Below are 19,595 nucleotides of genomic sequence, written 5' to 3' on the forward strand. Positions count from 1 at the left end.
TGCCTCCTAAACCATTCAGTTACACACAGAATACAGCCAATTTGAGTCACTTCAACCAAGAGTCCAAGTTTATGTATGGCTTAAATAAATATTGGTTGGTTGAACTAATACCCATTTTTAGACTTGAGAAATGTTGAGCACATTTGGGTTCTTAACTTCTATAAAGCACCCCTTTGCAGAGTGTCAGTTGTTTAACTTCTGGTTTTGGCAAAGAAGACTGACATAGTCCTAAAAGTGTGGCCTTTGGGACCCAATAATTGGATTTGAATCCCAGCTCTGGCATTTACTAAGTGTGTGACCTTGGGCAAGTTACTCAGGAATCTTTAAGCAGGGAACTACTGCAGTTAAAAATAAATAAATAAAAATAATAATTTTTAAAAAACCTTTTTTTAAAAAATACAACACAATTTTTTTAAAGTGCATCTATTGAAAATTGAAAAATCAGTTTCATGTAGATGAAGGATTAAAGGTGGAGGAAAAGAGGCAGGCAGGCCTTAGCAATGTCCAGGCAACAGGAGATGAGAGTTTAGACTAGGACAGCATCACTTAGGATGCAGCAGACACCAAAGACTACAGAAATTGGCAGCAAAAGGAATGTGGAGTGTTTGGAAAAGGACATGGTCAAAGCTCCTATAAACGAATTCAATTCTTTTTTATTTGGCATCACAAAAATAAAGAGAAAAATACCTCCTGCTAGCCAGGTGGTGGAGCCACTCCTAAATTCTAATTACTCTGCTGAGCTCTTTTTAATAGCACAGACAGCTCTAGGGGTAGACCTGTAGCTTCCTCCCTCTTCAAGGACTGGAGTAGCACCTCACCTCTAGGAAGCAAAGGGAGAGCTTTCTGGCAGGTGACGTTTTCATAGCTTTGAGTTAAAGCTGTGTTTTCCAAAGTGTTACAGGGATCTCACAGGTGTTCTATGAGGTGGTTTTAGGTGGATTACGGGATGACTAGCTATGCACTAACAGGGCATTAAATAACTCTGACCATGTTGGGAGGTGGGGGAGCTACACCTTTTCAGGCCTCTTGATTATTTTGCCAAGGGGGAAAACTTATTTTATTTGGGGGCTAAAATATCTTTAACACCTCTTTCTCACACTTGCTAATCCCCTTGTTTAACAGAGAGCAAGCCTCAGACTTCAACCCCCCAGAAAGCCACAGTATCTAAGCTAGAATTCAGAAATATGTTGTGTTTTTGTTAAATTTATTTTTCACATGTGCTTTATATTTATGTCAAATGGAACTTGTTTTCCACTTACAATAGCTATTTTTTTAACAAACTTATTTATTTAAAAATGACTCTTTAAAGGAAAACTAAGGAAATGTGGCACACAGGCATGACAGGAATTGGGAAGCTTAAATGGCTGCTGCCTTGGGGCAGGGTTTCTAGAACAGCATTCGTCACTGATGGAAATTCTGGCATTATGACAAAAGTCATCTAAGGAAGGTAGCACTCAGAGCATGGTTACAATTACACCACACAGCTAAAAGCCTAAACTAAGTAACTATGCCTTCTCTTTGCACAGACAGCAGAGCAGAAAGAAATGCAGGGCACACTTGTCCTGCCCCAAGAATTATTTCCCAGCATCCGAGGGTGGATGATCTTAGACTCTGCTGAGAACAGTCCAGTTGCGTGTGTGCAGCATCCCTGGGAGCGCAGCGCAATCTCCTAACACACACCTTATTCCAAACAATACAGGAGTTTGCTTCATTCATCGTGAGCAAACAGGCTCCGCCGCGACGCTTGGGCCCCGCTGCGCGACCCCTGGACGACGCATCTGCGGAACATTCCTTCACACGTGCGACATCTCCGGGACACGCGAACCCAACCGTCTGGCGTGGGGGTATTTAATTTCACGAGCGCTCTTTTGCTTAGTGAGGCATTGGAGCATTCAACGGGAAAAACCATTGCCGGGCGGCCCAGAGTGTTCCAGCGCTGGCTAAAGTTCTCCCCCTGGTGGATGTTTCTTTTGAGATTTCTAAATCATTCCGAGCTGGAGGGGCAGTGAGGCGGCCATGAGGGCTTGTAGCTTTGAATTTGAGTCAAAATGAGAAAGACAGTTGCCAACCGTGAACAGTCCCCTGCCTTGCATATTATTTTGCCAACTACGATCGTTAAAAAATAAATATCATCTGACATCACTTGAAACATATAAAAGCAGGATATTTCAACACCAGAAAGTAAGGACACGTTCTCAGAACAAAAGCCAGCGCCAGGGTCCTGGCTGCGGACTAGGCGGAGAGATTGACTCCCAGCCCAGTGTGCTTTCTCCTCTGGTCACATGAAACAGTGTTTAACAAATAAAATAAAATGCAACATTGTACACTTTGGATGATTGTATGGTATGTGAATATATCTCAATAAAATTGAATTAAAAAATAAAATGTAACATCTCTGCTTTGAAGGTGTTGATTATTTACTAGAAAGACCTTCACCCTTCCTACTCAAAGTGGGGTCCCCGGCCAGTAGCATTAGCATCACCTGGGACCTTGTTAGAAATGCAGAGCCTCAGGCCCCACCCCAGACATGCCAAATCAGAATCTGCATTTTAACTTGATCCCAGGGTGATTCCTTTCAAAGTGTGAGATACTCTGATATAAAATACATGATCCCTGACCCAAGTTGCTTCCAGACTATGAGAACATTTGGAAGAAAAAAAAAATTGTCTTTGGTGTAGTTTAAGATGGAAAGAAAAGCAATGATGTGATTCAATAGCTTGAATGTCATGCTTATGCCTTCCCTTCTCAGTTCCTTCACTCACAAACCCCCTACACACACACACATGGATGTCTTCACCTCTTCTCCATGTGTCCAATTCTTGCTAACTATTTATTTAGTAAATATCCCTGAGAATTCACCATGTGCCAAGCACAGTGCAAGACATGAGGCTTAGACCCTTCTAAGAAGCATGCAGAAGACAGGAAATTGCAGTTTTGTCTGTCTCCCCTCCTAGAGGAAAGGCACAGGGGCTAACCTTAAAGATGACCAGGAGAAGGTAATGAACTGACATTTGGTCAGAATCCACCAGGGGCCAGACACCATTCAATTCATTATCTCATTTACTTCTCACAACAATTCCAAGAGGTGGGAATTATTTTCTTTATTTGACTCACGTAGAAACTGAGTCACTAAGGTTTGCTAAGGTTTTATAGCTGACGGACGTCATTGCCACAGCTCCTTTGGCCTCACATCTGGTTCCCTCCTGTCTGCTGAATTTCTGGTATATAATTCTATGTCATACAGTTGTGATTCTCACTGAGTCATAAGCTGCCAGGAATTATTGAAGAGGGAATTTCATTTTCATGGAATGGGTGGGGAAGGGGTTGGGTCAACTTCGTCTAGTCTCTAAGGGACTGGGGGACCACCATCTTGTATCTGGGTTACATTGTATCTGAAACTCCCTAATCCGGAGATGGCACATGGGATTCTTCTCATTTGCCAATTCTGAATTTGTGTCAATGATGCCTGAAGCACTGTACTGAGGATGCTAAGGCCCAATCAGAAAGAGCATTCAGAAAGCAGGAAAAAAGTGATTAAAAAAAAAAAATTTAAATCCAATCACAGGACTTCTTGATTTTTAATTACTTCCCAGGGCATTTGGTTCATGGTAAAGATTTGCCTAGAGGCATTCCTTCAAGGAAAGTCTCCTGATCCCCCATGGCCGGCCCTGCCTGCCCTATTGTAAACTCTCATAGCACTGCATATCACTCCTTTGAAAAAGGTACCACATTTGTAATTGAACTAGTATTTCTCTGATTATTTAATGGCCACATGCCCCTCTAGACCTACTCTGTATGGTAGCCACTAGCCATACATGGGTAGTGAGCACTTGAGATATGGCTAGTGTGACTGGGGACTGAATTTTTTATTTTACTTAATTTTAATTCACTTAAATTTAAAAGCTGATACTTGATTTAGTTATTGGAAATTTTTTAAGTATATTTGGAATAACTGGAGTAAATGAATCTACTTTTTCAATTGTAAATTTTATGAAAGCTAAATACAGGTCAAGTATTTCCCATGGAAATTTAGCATCCAAATTGAGATGTGCTGTACATGTAAAATACACACTAGATCTCACACACTTAATATAAAAATGTTATTAATAATTTTTATGAATACACATTGAAATGATAATATTCTGGAGATACTGAGTTAAATATAATAAATTATCTACTGATTTATGAAATTGATAGGGTAATTTCACCTATTCATTTTCAGTTTTTCATGTAGCTTCCAGAAAAATCTAAATTACACATGTAGTTCGCATTATATTTCTATTGGACTTCACTGCTCTAAACTACAAGAGGCATCCTCAAATCTGGAACCAAGTATCTACTTATTTAACTATTTTATGCTCAGTAATTAGCTAGAATCTGGAAAACAATAGATGCTAAGTATGCTGGTTTAGATATATTATGTCCCCCACAAAGCCATGATCTTTTAATACAATCTTGTGGGATATTTGGATTAGGTTGTTTCCATGGAGATGTGACTCACCCAACTGTAGGTGATACTTTTGATTAGTTTATTTCCATGGAGGTATGGCCCCATCCATTCCAAGTGGATCTTCAATAGTGTCCTGGAGTCCTTTAAAAAGAGCCATCACAGGCCCAGACTGTTGTGGCCGAAAGAGACATTTTGGAGACGGCCGTTGAAAGCAGACTTTTGTTGATGTTAAGAGATGTTAGCCAGAGTTTGTTCCAGAGAAGCTAAGAGAGACAAACCCAGACACATTTTGTAGGACACCATTTTGAAATGCAGGAGCTGAAACACAACCTGGACAAGCAGATGCCAGCTGTGTACCTTCCCAGCCAACAAAGGTTTTCCAGACACCAACGGCCAGTCTTCACTGAAGGTATGCTCTTGTTGATGCCTTAGTTTGGACACTTTTATGGCCATGGGACTGTAAATTTGTAATCAAATAAACCCCCTTTGTAAAAGCCAATCCATTTCTGGTATTTTGCTTAACGGCAGTATTAGCAAACTGGAACACTGAGTGTTTGTTGATATTTGATTAAATTAATGATTAGCTATTGCAAATTTGCTTAGCATAAGGCTTTAAAATAATAACAACAATCATCATTTTCAGCCACTTACTATATGCAAAGCTGTGTGTTAGGCAGTCAACATATTGGAGTTTTGCTGTGAACATTAGAGACAATGACTGTGAAGTATCTTGCCCAAAGTCACATTACTAGTAGGCAGGATTTACTACTGTAAATTCTTTGCTTATGTTTGCTAATGAATAATTGAGTATATGAATAGCCAAACCTACAAAGCCCAACAAGAGTCATGAATCTTGGACATAAATCTAAATCTTAGACATGATTCTAAATCCTTCAGTTATAACTGATTCAAGATTGCTTGCCCCAGCTTATAAAGGCTCATAAAATAATTTTTTAAATATGAAATCCTGAAATGGACACAAGAAAAATACTCCCTTAACAAGAAAGCAATTTGCTGAGGTTACAACAATAAATTACATTTGGAAACATCAAAGACAGTTGTCCTCAGGAGCTAAAGAGAAGCTTCGCACTACAGGTCAGAGCTGTGGTTCTCTGTTTATCTGCAATTTGGCCAAAAATGTTTCCAAAAGCACCACAGAATCTGATTAATTAAAAAATAGATGAAATCAATGTGATTGGCCATCCAGCATTTCAGGCCAGTTATCCAACCTTCAGCGCTCAAGAAAACACAATATGTATTTGGCCACACCCTTTGCTCTCAACTTTTAAACCCGTGTGCATATTTTTAATAGCAATTTAATCCATATGGTTCAGATTATTTGCATTCAATTCATCAGAAAGTGAGTTTTGAAAGGAGTTGTACTCTAATAAGTTCTGTGTGCTGTGCTGGACTTGAACTCCTTCTGCATGAGCTCCTCCAGCCAAATCTGCTGGGTGGTATTTGTATTAATTAGCGGCAACACGGAGATTAAGCACAGGGACTCTGAAACCAGATGCCTAGGTTCAAATCCCTGCCCCGCTACTTAGAATGGCATGACTTTAAGCTTAGTTTCTTTGTCTGCAAGATGGATAAAATAAGATAATTCTCATGGGGTAATTGTAAAGATTAAATGGGTCAATTTAAAGTGCTTTTGGAAGCTCAGCTGAGTGCAGTTCTAACCGTTAGCTGTCAATATTATAATGTTTAGCTGAAAGTGACAGAAAAATAATATTGGAGTGGCTTATACATGATAGACATCTATTTCTCTTTCACATAAACATAGGCAGTACAGAGCTTATGACCCCACAATCATCAAGAATCCTGATCCTTTCTATCTTGTTCCACCTCCTCAGCACACAATTCCTACCTTCTGATCCAAGAGAGCAACCCCAGCTCCAGCCCACACGTCCATACTCCAGCCAGGAGGAAAGAGGAAAGGGAAGGAACAAATCCCACATGCTCACTCTTAGAAGTTGCACATACCACTTGTTACAATCCATTGAACAGAACTTATTATTCTCACGGCCATGTAAAGTCTTAAAGAAGACTAGGAATTGCATGCTTTTATTTTTCCATTCTGTTATTATTTATTCTATTAGTATTACCGTGGAAGGGAAGAACAGATATTGGGGGACAACTAACTGTCTCTGTCACAGATTTGGAGTGGAAGATCCAAAGCACACCATCCTTGGCAACAAGCAGTGTTCAGATCTGCAATTCATACCAAATGGGAACTGTTGGATTAATGGAATGTGGTTTGAAAACCTTCATCTTTAACCCAGTACTCAGCAGTCTCCACATTCTGTTTGTTTATACATCCCATAAATATATGCTGCATAAAACACTAAATAAATGTTTATTCTAATTATTGTGCAAAAGTGACTGCAAATCTCTTTTCCTTTCCACTCTCACAAGAATTATATTCATGGAAGGCTTCAGATGCTGTGGATTTGGAAAGAAAAGGAGGATCTGTTGACTTCTGTTGCTGCTTCAATTAAAAAGGAAGGATCCTCAAACACCCAAATGTAGTCACACTCCAAAGCCACTTTCCAGCCCTTCACCCTCCATCATAACTGATAAACAGCGAAGAAACCCCAGCAAGCTTAGCCTGTTCCTTAGAGACTTACACCTTCTCATCTCATGTGAGGCTTTACAAAGAAAACATGTTGACAAAACCTGCATAGATAATAAGAAACATTTTTTTTCTCAGTGAGTTAGTTTTTTGACAAAGCTTGAGGACTGTAGTAGATACTTTTTGGAAGCTACTCTGGTATTCCACCCTGCTTTCCCCTTCCTACCAGAATTGTATTTCCCAGCCATGTGGTTAAGTTTGGGTTGGCTTAAACCAATCACTGTATGCATCCCTGAGGCCAACAATTATTATTTCAGAGTTGGGACTGTGATTGATATGTGAAGAAATGTTTCTCGGGGGCCTGGGAGAAAGAAGCTTCAGCTGATGTTGGCCATTCTCTTGAGATCACAAGGGATATTCAGTCTTAGAATGAGGCCAACACTATTACAACCTAAATACATATAAACTACAACAGATTGGCAAGATAAAAAGAAACTGGTTCACAGTGATGCTATTGAGTCAATGGATTGAGCCTTATTGGAGGTTCACTATACCTATCAACCTTGAAATTCATAAACCAGTAAATTCCCCTTATAGTTCAGGCCCACTTGAGTTGGGGTTTCTGTTAAATAGTGTTCTAATTGACAGCAAGTCCTTCAAGGAAAACCTGGAAATATTTAACATGAGAAAATTTAATTAGGAAACTATATCCAAACATGTGTGATAGCAGCCATACCAGGATACTGTTCTACCATTTTTACTACTTGCATGAACACAGGCGCATATTTGAAGAAAACCCAAGACTCACTTTTTAAATCAGGAAATTGGGGGTAATTATATTGCTCTCGCAGGATTGTGTGTGCACAACGACATACTATATAAATGAAATTGCCAAGTGCCAAGTCTGCTTCCTAGACACAAAAGAATAATTACAATATTGTTTCATCACTTGTAACAAAGGTACCACCCAAATGCAAAGTGTCAATAACAGGGAAAATTGGGTGTATGTAAGGAGATATATGGGAATGCTGTATTTTAGGCATGATTTTTCTGTAAATCTACAACTTCTTTAATTAAAAAAAAGTCAAGACATAGATGAGATGAAGAGGAAAAACAAGAGTTATCTTACTGAGTCACTACTATGAGAAATAAACTGTGTATGAAAAGTCTCCCTAATGTCTACGCAGAGCAGAGCCTGGATGGAGAATTGTGGACTCCAGGCTTTACGTGACAATATCACATGGATGACGGCCACCCCGGTCACTCCCCCAGCTGGGGAGAATGCTGGCTCTTTGGAAGTACAAATCCTGTTCCGTCAGGGCCCTCCCAGGGCAGGTTAGAGGCATCTAACCAGGTGCTGCTCCACCATCCTCAGCACACAATTCCCACCTTCTAATCCAACATGGCAGCCCAAGCTCCAGCCAACAAGATTTAGATTTAGTTTCTTAGAAAAATGGGTACACAAAGCAAAAAGTGAATATAAGAGTTGTGCTTTCTTTATAAAGCATGGACAATTTTCTGTTACCCTTAAAAACAATAAGAACTTCAGTTTTGGTGACAATCAATGTATTTTTAAATACCCAGAATCATTCCAGGATGCTTCAGTGTCAACGCAATGAACGAATCTCAAATCAGGCTTCAGATTAATGCAAGAGTACAGAACTCTGGAAATTACAATGTTAAATTTATTTACTGTTTTATTCATTATTCAATTTGAATGAGCATTTTCCTATTAACTACTATTTTGGGGTTTTTGCATTGGTCAAAAGTTGACCTTTTAAAAAAAATTAGGGTATAATTTATATACAGTAAAAATCACCATTTCATGGTATAGTTCTGAGAGTTCTGACAAATGCTTACAGCTGTGTAATTTCCACCACACTGAAGAGAGGGAACAGTCTATCACTCCTCAAAATTCCCTGGTGCTCCTTTGTAATCAGCTCCTACCTCCATTCAAACCCTCACCAGAACAGCTCAACAAACCACTAATCTGTTTTCTGTCCCTATAGTTTTGTCTTTTCCAAAATGTCATATAAATGGAATCGTTCAGTCTATAGTCTTTTGAGTCAGATTTCTTTCACTTAGCAGAGAGCATTTGAAATTCATCCATATTGTGGCATGAATCTACTTTCTTTTTATTGCTGTCCATTAACATGTGATTAAAACCTACCTTTCTTCTCAATTGTAGAAGCCACATGGGGTGACAGACTGGAGTCACAGAGAGCTGGATTCCAATGATAATTTTCATATCCCCCAATTTTTGTCTGTGCGTGTGTGTGTGTGTGTGTGTGTGTGTGTGTGTGTGTGTGTGTACAGACTTGGAACTGCTGGAGGGAAAAAGGCTTATTAAGGTGGCTCAGAAGAAAGACCTTGGAGCTGGGAATCAAGGAAATGGGTTTGACCCTAAACATCAGTTTCTTTTTTCTGTGGAATTAGGATGAAAATAACCTTCCATGCAGGCTGTCTTAAAGTTTTGCCTGAGCTGCTTTCACAAATATCACAGAATGGTTTGGTTTAAACAACAGGAATTTATGGGCTAGTGGTTTTGAGGCTAGAAGCAGTCCAAAATGGAAACATCAGCAAGACAAGGCTTCCTCCGCAGAGTCTGTAACATTCTGGTGCAGGCCGCTGGCCACAGTTGGGATTCCTTGGTTTGTGTCCCTGCCTCAGGTCACATGGCCATTTCCTTTCTCTTCCAATTCCATTGACTTCCAGCTTCTAGCACCTCCCAGTGGCTGTCTCTTTATAGGGCCTCCAGTAATAGGATTAAGAGCTGTCTTGATTCATTTGGCCACTACTTGACTAAAAATAACATCTTCAAAAGGTCCTATTTACAATGGGTTCACAACCACAGTTAAGATGAAGAACACATTTTTTTCTGAGGTACACAACTCAATCTGCCATGTGACCTTGAGGCAGTCAGCAGAGTTTTCTATCCATCAGACAACAAATTATTGAGCACCTAATGTATATAAAGCACTGTTACTAGGTTCTAGGGATAGAGCAGCAAATAAGACAAACATGGTCCCTGCCCTCATGCAGTCTGCAGCCTTACAATAAGCAAGGAATTCAATAAGCAAGACGAATGCTACAATAGAGAATTACAAAATTCATCATGAAAACACCACACTCTTCTTTCACCTTATAATGGGCACACTCATAGCTACAATCAGGTCTCAGCTTAACCTTATCATCCCTTTATAAAACTGACTACGCTTAGCAATGTCTTTTTCAAACCCTTTCTTTATTCTTTGTATCCACTCTTCTCATCTTTATGAACCAATTTCTAAGCATTCACAGACTTATGAACTAGAAAAGACCAGGGCTCAGGTAGAACACCACTTGGCAATATTCTAGGTGACCAGTTGGCCAAAGTGATGATATTTCCAATATTCTTTTTGAAAGAAACACTGACACCTTCCCCACCACCACCACCACTTGGCCCCTGCTCCTTTAAGAAAAGCACTACACTTTCATCCTGGCCCTGGACTTCCAGGAACCCCCTGTTCACTGCTGCCCAAGGTGCCCAAGGATTGCCTTTTTCCCTGAGAGAGAAGCCTTTGCAGGGCAAGGCTGGCTTGCTTGCTTGTTGGATTTCTCAAGCTCTTCCCTTTGCGTCGGCGTGTACTGCCCAGCAGAGGGCAGGATTGCACAACCCACACGGCCTCCTCTCCTCTGTAAGGAAGGATAAGGGGGAGGGAACTTAACCAGCATCGGAGCACGTTAGAGCACAGGACAAATGATCGCCTGTGTGCTTAGAGATGACACCAAGAGAAATGCTCTGGGCTGGGAGTCAATGTGCCTGGGTCCTAGCCTTGAATCTGAGAGTCACTTTGCCTGTGTGTCTGTTTCCCCACTCTGGGTGAAGGGGTTACACTGGTTGATCCCCAAATTTCATGTTTCCTCTAAATTTCTAAAACGCTATCATATGGCCTATCCTGAAGTAACTCTCCTGATGCTGTAGTCTTTCCAAAATACAAATCGGACCAGCTTAAAATTTGGGAGGAGAGGCTAGAATGTGGGGTCACTTTCACCTGAACACTCCGATTCTCACCCTGAAGTGGAAGGTAAGATCCCCTTCCCAAGTCTGAGAGTCAGAGGTGGGGGCGGTTGTGGATGTTGAAATGACAACGGGCTAATAGTCACTGATGTACCAGGCAATCTGCAAAGTACTTAACATGAATCAACTCATTTAACCCTTCTACGAACCCGATGAAGAACATTCTCTCATTATCCCTGTTTTCCAGGGGAACACAAAGCCACAGAGAGATTAAGTAAATGATGGAGTTGAGATTTGAACCCCAGAAAATGAGCTCACAACTATTCTCTTATATTGCCTTCAAGGACTTCGAGGTGGTAGAGAAGATGACCACAGTCTTTTCTTGAATTGAGGTTGATTCGTTCATTCACCTCCCCCCAGCTCCTCAGTAAAGGTGGACCAAGTGGTTAGTATGTGCCAGGGACTTCATTAAGCCCATTACTTTGTAACAGTGGCAACCTGTCCAGTCTGATGGTTTTCTCCCACAAAGCTTAGATGTTGGGGAGTGGGTAACAATGGGAAAATCAGATTCAACTGCTGACCTAGAGTTGAGGTTTTGCTGGGTAAGACACAGTGAAAAGTAAGGAGCAGAGGTGTGGAAGGTGCTAGAAGAGAATAGTTCAGACAATCAACAATGAGGTCCAACTAAATTGCACTTGGAAAGTTATCACTTCTATGTATATATGTTATATTCCATGATAAAAAAAATATATATATGATTAAAAAAACAAACAGAAAAATGAGATCCAGCTACAAACATCAGTTCCTCCACATTTTATGGAGCTCTCCCCTTCCACAGCTTTCATCCTGTGTGGCTAAATGGGACAAATGCACCAGACAAAGGGCAGGACCATTGGGTTTCATCATAGCTCTGCCACTGAGTGTCTATGCAACCTGGAAAAAAACATTCACCATCTCTGGGCTTGTTTCCCAAATCTATGAAATGGGGCAAAATCCAACCAGATTGCCAGAGAAATATTTACAAAGCAACTACTATGTGCCTGGCACTGTGCTCCACACTGAGGACACAGAGAACAACAAACGGTTTCCCTCCTCAAGGAGTCCAAACTAACAGGGAACATAGATATGTTTAATCTATAATTACAAAATGGTAGCCCTAGCTTTGACAGAAGGTTTTACAGGATACCACAATGACAATTACTAATATCCTATGTTTGTGGCCAAGTTCTGTACAGGAATAACTTTTGTAATCCTTCACAACAAACTTCTGGATTGGGTACTTTCCTAGTTTGCTAATGCTGCCAGAATGTAAAACACCAGAGACGGACAGGCTTCTACAAAAGGGGGCTTATTTGATTACACAGTTACAGTCTTAAGACGATAAAGTGTCCAAGGTAAGTCATCAGCAATCGGGTACCTTCACTGGAGGATGGCCAATGGCATCCGGAAAACCTCTGTTAACTGGGAAGGCACGTGGCTGGCGTCTGCTCCAAAGTTCTGGTTTCACAATGGCTTTCTCCCAGGACGTTTCCCTCTAGGCTGCAGTTCCTCAAAAACATCACTCTAGGTTGCTCTTGTGGCATTTGTACTCTCTTAGCTTCTCTGGAGCAAAAGTCTGCTTTCAACGGCCATCTTCAAACCATCTCTCATCTGCAGCTGCTCTCTCAGCTCCTGTGCATTCTTCAAAGTGTCCCTCTTGGCTATAGCAAGCTCGCTCCTTCTGTCTGAGCTTATATAGTGCTGAATGGGTGGGGCCACACCTCCATGGAAATTATCCAATTAGAGTCATCACCCACAGTTTGGCGGGGCACATCTCCATGGAAACACTCAAAGGATTCCAATCTAATCAGCACTAAAATGTCTGCCCCACAAGATTGCATCAAAGAACATGGATTTTTCTGGGGGACATAACACATTCAAACTGGCACAGGTACTACTGTTATTCCCATCTTACTGATGGAGAAACTGAGGCATGTTTAGATTCAGTAACTTACCAAACCCCAATCCTAGAGTTAAATTTCTCTATTGACTCTTCAGTCCTTATCCAAGAAAAGTTGGTTGTAATTCAAACAAACTAGGTAATTTCAAATGCCCTCCCTTACTTCTGGTCCAGAGCTCTTCAGAAGAGATGTGAAATTATGTGAAATGCTAATTTTATACATACTCACAGAAACAACACACTCTTGTCTAGGCTACTTCATAGCTCTTGGTTGAGCAACACCATTTATTTCCAGGTCCTGCCTTGGATACAGCACAATTATGGTAAAAGACGGCCAGCAACAATCACTTTGTCACATCCCCTAAAAGTCCCACAGAATCTGAAATGCTGAAAAGACATCCAGAACTGCTAGAAAATATCTATAAATCACAGAATATCTTTTAACTTCAAATAACATGGTGAAAAGCTTCAAATTCAACAACTTACAAAATCCCTCAGCCATTTTCAGTCTTAAGTTCTTTTTTCCATCAAGTTAAAGAATCAAACAGCTTTGAAAATCCTGTTCAAAAGAGTGTAAAGCCAAGATGACTGCTATAGTTGTTAATGTTTAAATTGATATTTCAGATACTCCAACTAACCCAAACAGAAATGTTAATAGGCTATTCGTCATTTTTTTTTAAGTTTTTTTTTTTTGTTTTGAGGTATAATTTATATACCATAAATTCCCTTGTTTCCTTATAAAATTCAATCATTTCTAATACAGTTTCAGAGTTGTACAACTATAACCATACCCTGTTTTAGAACATTTCCATTACCCCAAAGACATCCTTCATGCCAGTTTACAGAAATTCCTCATTCTTACCCCAAGCTCCAGGCAACACTAATCTCCTTTATCTAAAGATTTGCCTTTTCTGAACATTTTATATAGATGGGGTCATAAGAAATGTAATCTTTTGCATCTGGTTTCTTTCACTTAGTGTGCCAGTTTGAATGTATTGTGTCCCCCATATGCCATTATCTTTGTGGTCTTGTGGAACAGACGTCTTGGTGCTGGTTAGATTTGCTTGGAATGTGCCCCACTCAGCTGTGGGTGGTGACTTTGGTGGGATACTCCCATGGAGGCGTGACTCCACCCATTCAGGGTGGGCCTTGATCAGTGGAGCCATATAAAGCATGCTGACTCAAAGAGACTGAAGAGAGTGCAGCTATGAGTGACGTTTTTAAGAGGAGCAAGCTTGCTAGAGAGGAACATCCCGGGAGAAAGCCATTTTGAAACCAGAACTTCGGAGCAGACGCCAGCCATGTGCCTTCCCAGCTAAGAGAGGTTTTCTGGACGCCATTGGCCATCTCCAGTGAAGGTACCCGATTACTGATGGGTTACCTTGGACATTTTGTGGCCTTAAGACTGCAACTGTGTAGTGAAATAAACCCCCATTTTATAAAAGCCTATCCATCTCTGGTGTTTTGCATTCTGCAGCATTAGCAAACTAAAACAGATTTTGGTACCAGAGAAGTGGGGTGCTTTTGATGCTGAGTTTGCAAATACCGAACATGTTGGAACGGCTTTTTAAATGGATAATGGGGAGTTTCTGGAAGAGTTGTGAGGAGCTTGATAGAAAAGGCCAAAACTGCTTTAAAGAGACTGTTTGTGGAAATATGGACTCTAAAGATACTTCTGATGAGGACTTGAACAGAAATGATGCATGTGTTGTTGCAAACTGGAAGAAAGGCGATCCTTGTTTTAAAGTGGCAGAGAATTTGGCAAAATTGAGTCCTGGTGTCAGATGGAAGGAAGAATCTGGAAGCAACAACCTGGAATACTTAGCTGAGGAGATCTCCAGACTACATGTGGAGGATGTATCCTGGCTTCTCCTTGCAGCTTATAGCAAAATGCGAGTGGAGAGAGATAAACTTAGAACTGAACTCTTGGGTTCAAAGAAACCAGAAGCTGATGGCTTAGAAAATTACGAGCTTCCAGGGGGTGGAATCCCAGAAGCTACAGCCCAATGTGAGGATGTTACCAAACGTGGAACCCAGCCGCCATTTCAGTACAAGCCAAGATTGGAGATGGAATTATCCAGAAAGGATTTGTGGAAAATCCTGTTGTCTGATGGCTTTGACCCCTGCATGCTTCATGCAAAGCCAACAGAATTTTTGCGAGATCTTTATAGACAGAGCCATTGCCTGCCTGGACTGGAGGAGACAGACAAGGAAAAAATTAAAGGAAAAATTTCTTCAAAGACAGAGCCATGGAGGTTGAGGTCTGGAGTTAGGAGGTCTCGGGCTGGGAGAGCGGAGCAGCCCACATGCATGGAAAGGGTGAGTTTGCCCTGGAGGTCAAGGGTGGGCCTTCCACCTCGATGCTCTGGAAGAGTTTTGCCACCCGAGGTCCCAAAGAGGGTGGAGCACATTCCCAGGGAATTGGGGAGAGCCTGGCTGCCACCACACTGTTCTGAAGGGGTTGAGCGTGTGCCCCGGAGATGGAAGGGAATCCAGGAGCTGCCCCAATGTTTGAGGAGGGTGGGGCCGAGAAGGTGGTCTCCCCAATGTGTGGAAATGTTGGAGCACTCACCTAAGCATTTGGAGAGGAAAGGGCTGACACAAAGGCCCTTAGGAAGGGTTAGGCTCCCACTCTCTCAAGCCCCAAGGATGCAACGTTGTTCTATAAATGACTCTCAGACTTTGAAATCTAATGAAGTCTGTCCTGCAGGTTTTAGGAACTGTTTTGCTCCTGTTAACCCTGTTTTCCTTACTGTTTCTCCTTATGGCAATGGAAATGTTTATCCTATGAATGTCTCTCCTTTATATATTGGAAGCACATAACTTGTTCTAGGTTCACAGATCCACAGCTAGAGGGGAATTATGCCTTAGAACTGACCAAGCCTAAACTGATTTTGATGGGATTTTGTACTTAACTTTTGTTATTGAAATGATTTAAGTTTTTGTGATATTGTGATGGAATGAATATATTTTGTATTTGGAAAGATAATGTCATTTTGGGGTTCAGGGGGTGGAATGTGCCGGTTTGAGTGTATTGTGTCCCCCAAATGCCATTATCTTTGTGGTTTTGTGTGGGGCAGGCGTTTTGGTGATGGTTGGATTTGCTTGGAATGTGCCCCACCCAGCTGTGGGCAATGATTCTGATGAGATGTTCTCATGGAGGCGTGGCCCCACCCATTCAGGGTGGGCCTTGATCGGTGGAGTTACATAAATGAGCTGACTCGGGGGGAGGAAGAGAGTGCAGCTGGGAGTGATGTTTTGAAGAGAAGCAAGCTTGCTAGAAAGGAACGTCCTGGGAGAAAGCCATTTTGAGGCCGGAGCTTTGGAGCAGACGCCAGCTGCCTTCCTAGCTAGCAGAGGTTTTCCGGACACCACTGGCCATCCTCCGGTGAAGGTACCCGATTGCTGAGGTATCACCTTGGATGCTTTGTGGCCCTAAGACTGTGATTGTTTAGTGAAATAAACCCCCGTTTTATAAAAGCCTATCCATCTCTGGTGTTTTGCATTCTCCAGCATTAGCAAACTAAGACAGATTTTGGTACCAGAGAAGTGGGGTGCTTTTGCTGCTGAGTTTGCAAATACCAAACATGTTGGAACGGCTTTTTAAATGGATAAGGGGGAATTTCTGGAAGAGTTGTGAGGAGCTTGATAGAAAAGGCCAAAACTGCTTTAAAGAGACTGTTTGTGGAAATATGGACTCTAAAGATACTTCTGATGAGGACTTGAACAGAAATGATGAATGTGTTGTAAACTGGAAGAAAGGCGATCCTTGTTTTAAAGTGGCAGAGAATTTGGCAAAATTGAGTCCTGGTGTCAGATGGAAGGACGAATCTGGAAGCAACAACTTGGAATACTTAGCTGAGGAGATCTCCAGACTACGTGTGGAGGACGTATCCTGGCTTCTCCTTGCAGCTTATAGTAAAATGCGAGCAGAGAGAGATAAACTTAGAACTGAACTCTTGGGTTCAAAGAAACCAGAAGTTGATGGCTTGGAAAATTACGGGCTTCCAGTGGGTAGAATCCCAGAAGCTACAGCCCAACCTGAGGACAAGCCAAGATTGGATAAGGAGTTAAGCAGAAAGAGACATGGAGGTTGAGGTCTGGAGTTAGGAGGTCTCGGGCTGGGAGAGCGGAGCAGCCCACATGCATGGAAAGGGTGAGTTTGCCCTGGAGGTCAAGGGTGGGCCTTCCACCTCGATGCTCTGGAAGAGTTTTGCCACCCGAGGTCCCAAAGAGGGTGGAGCACATTCCCAGGGAATTGGGGAGAGCCTGGCTGCCACCACACTGTTCTGAAGGGGTTGAGCGTGTGCCCCGGAGATGGAAGGGAATCCAGGAGCTGCCCCAATGTTTGAGGAGGGTGGGGCCGAGAAGGTGGTCTCCCCAATGTGTGGGTATGTTGGAGCACTCACCTAAGAGTTTGGAGAGGAAAGAGCCGCCGAAAAGGCCCTTAGGAAGGGTTAGGCTCCCTCTCTCTCAAGCCCCAAGGATGCAACGTCATTCTGTTAATGACTCTCAGACTTTGAAATCTAATGGAGTTTGTCCTGCAGGTTTTAGGAACTGTTTTGGTCCTGTGAACCCTGTTTTCCTTATGCTTTCTCCTTATGGCAATGGGAATGTTTATCCTATGAATGTCCCTCCTTTGTATACTGGAAGCATATAACTTGTTCTAAGTCCACAGATCCAAGCTAAAGGAAAAGTATGCCTTAGGACTGACCACGCCTATATTTGATTTTGATGGGATTTTGTACTTAACTTTTGTTACTGAAATGGTTTAAGTTTTTGTGATATTGTGATGAAATGAATGTATTTTGTATTTGGAAAGATAATGTCATTTTGGGGTCCAGGGGGTGGAATGTGCCAGTTTGAATGTATTGTGTCCCCCATATGCCATTATCTTTGTGGTCTTGTGGAACAGACGTCTTGGTGCTGGTTAGATTTGCTTGGAATGTGCCCCACTCAGCTGTGGGTGGTGACTTTGGTGGGATACTCCCATGGAGGCGTGACTCCACCCATTCAGGGTGGGCCTTGATCAGTGGAGCCATATAAAGCATGCTGACTCAAAGAGACTAACGGAGTACAGCTGTGAGTGACGTTTTGAAGAAGAGCAAGCTTGCTAGAGAGGAATGTCCTGGGAGAAAGCCATTTTGAAACCAGAACTTCGGAGCAGACGCCAGCCATGTGCCTTCCCAGCTAAGAGAGGTTTTCTGGACGCCATTGGCCATCTCCAGTGAAGGTACCCGATTACTGATGTGTTACCTTGGACGTTTTGTGGCCTTAAGACTGCAACTGTGTAGTGAAATAAACCCCCATTTTATAAAAGCCTATCCATCTCTGGTGTTTTGCATTCTGCAGCATTAGCAAACTAGAACACTTAGCCTATATTTTTGAGGTTCATCCATGTTGCAGCATGTCACAGGACGATGTTTCTTTGCATTGCCAAACAGTGTTCCATTGTATAATGTCCCATATTTTGTTTATCCTTTCAACAGTTAGTGGACATTCAGACTGGGTGGCGGATTGGAATTATGTAGTTATGTACCCCAGAAAAACACATTCTTGATCTTAGACCATTCCTGTTGGTGTGAACCCACTGTAAATAGGACTTTTGATGAGGTTGCTTCAGTTAAGGTGTGGCCCAACTGAATTAGGATGGGTCTTAGTCCTATTATTGAAGACCTTATAAAGAAGGCCACTGAGGGAGAACTCATGGAAGAAGCAAGTAGCTAGAAGCCAATGGGACCCAGAAGAGAAAGGAAAAAATGCCACCAGGTGCATGGCCATGTGCAAGAAAAGCCAAGGACCCCAAGGATTGCCAGCCAGCCAGAAAATACCAACCCCAGGAGGAAGCAAGCCTTTTAGCATCTGAAACTGAAAGCCAATAAATTCCTATTAAGCCAATATGTTATATGATATTTTTTTAGCAGCTAGGAAACTAATGCAGGTTGTTTCTAATTTTTGACAATTATGGAGAAGACTGCTATGAACATTCATATGAGACTTTGTGGGGAAATATGTCTTCTTTTCTCTTGAATAGATACCTAGGAATAGAATTGCTGAGTCACATTGTAATTTTTTCACTTTGTTTCACTTTATTTTTTAAGTGTAACTTTTTAAGAAACTGGCAAACCATTTTCCAAAGTGGCTGCGCTATTTTGCTCCCATCGGCTTGTACACATGTATACCAAGAGCTATAGCTCATCTCCCGTTGATTTTGTTGAACACAGTCCACCTTTTCAGTGTCTCTCAAGGGAAAGAATAAACTGCACCAGAAAGCTCTTTGGAATCCTCAGACAGAGAGAGCAAACCATTGCTGCAGAAATGCTTTCACTACACATTATCCAATTTTAAAATGATGGAATTGTTAGGCTGCGATCCATCCTTGGACTTAGCATTGTCCATCATCCAGCTCTGTGAATTGTGCTCCGTGAGATGTGCTACACGTGTGTATATGATCACACACATTTGTATAAAACCAACATCTCTGGAGGCAAAATTTCATTAGAATCCTCATCTACTACTCGCTAGCTTTGGGCAAATCATTTAGCTTCTCTGAACCTCAGCTTCTTCATATGGAAAATGGGGATAAAATACTTTGCTGCGTTATTATGACAATTAAATACAATAAATGTAAAAC

This window comes from Choloepus didactylus, chromosome 22 (genome assembly GCF_015220235.1).
Source record: "Choloepus didactylus isolate mChoDid1 chromosome 22, mChoDid1.pri, whole genome shotgun sequence".
NCBI classification, from domain to species: Eukaryota; Metazoa; Chordata; class Mammalia; order Pilosa; family Megalonychidae; genus Choloepus; species Choloepus didactylus.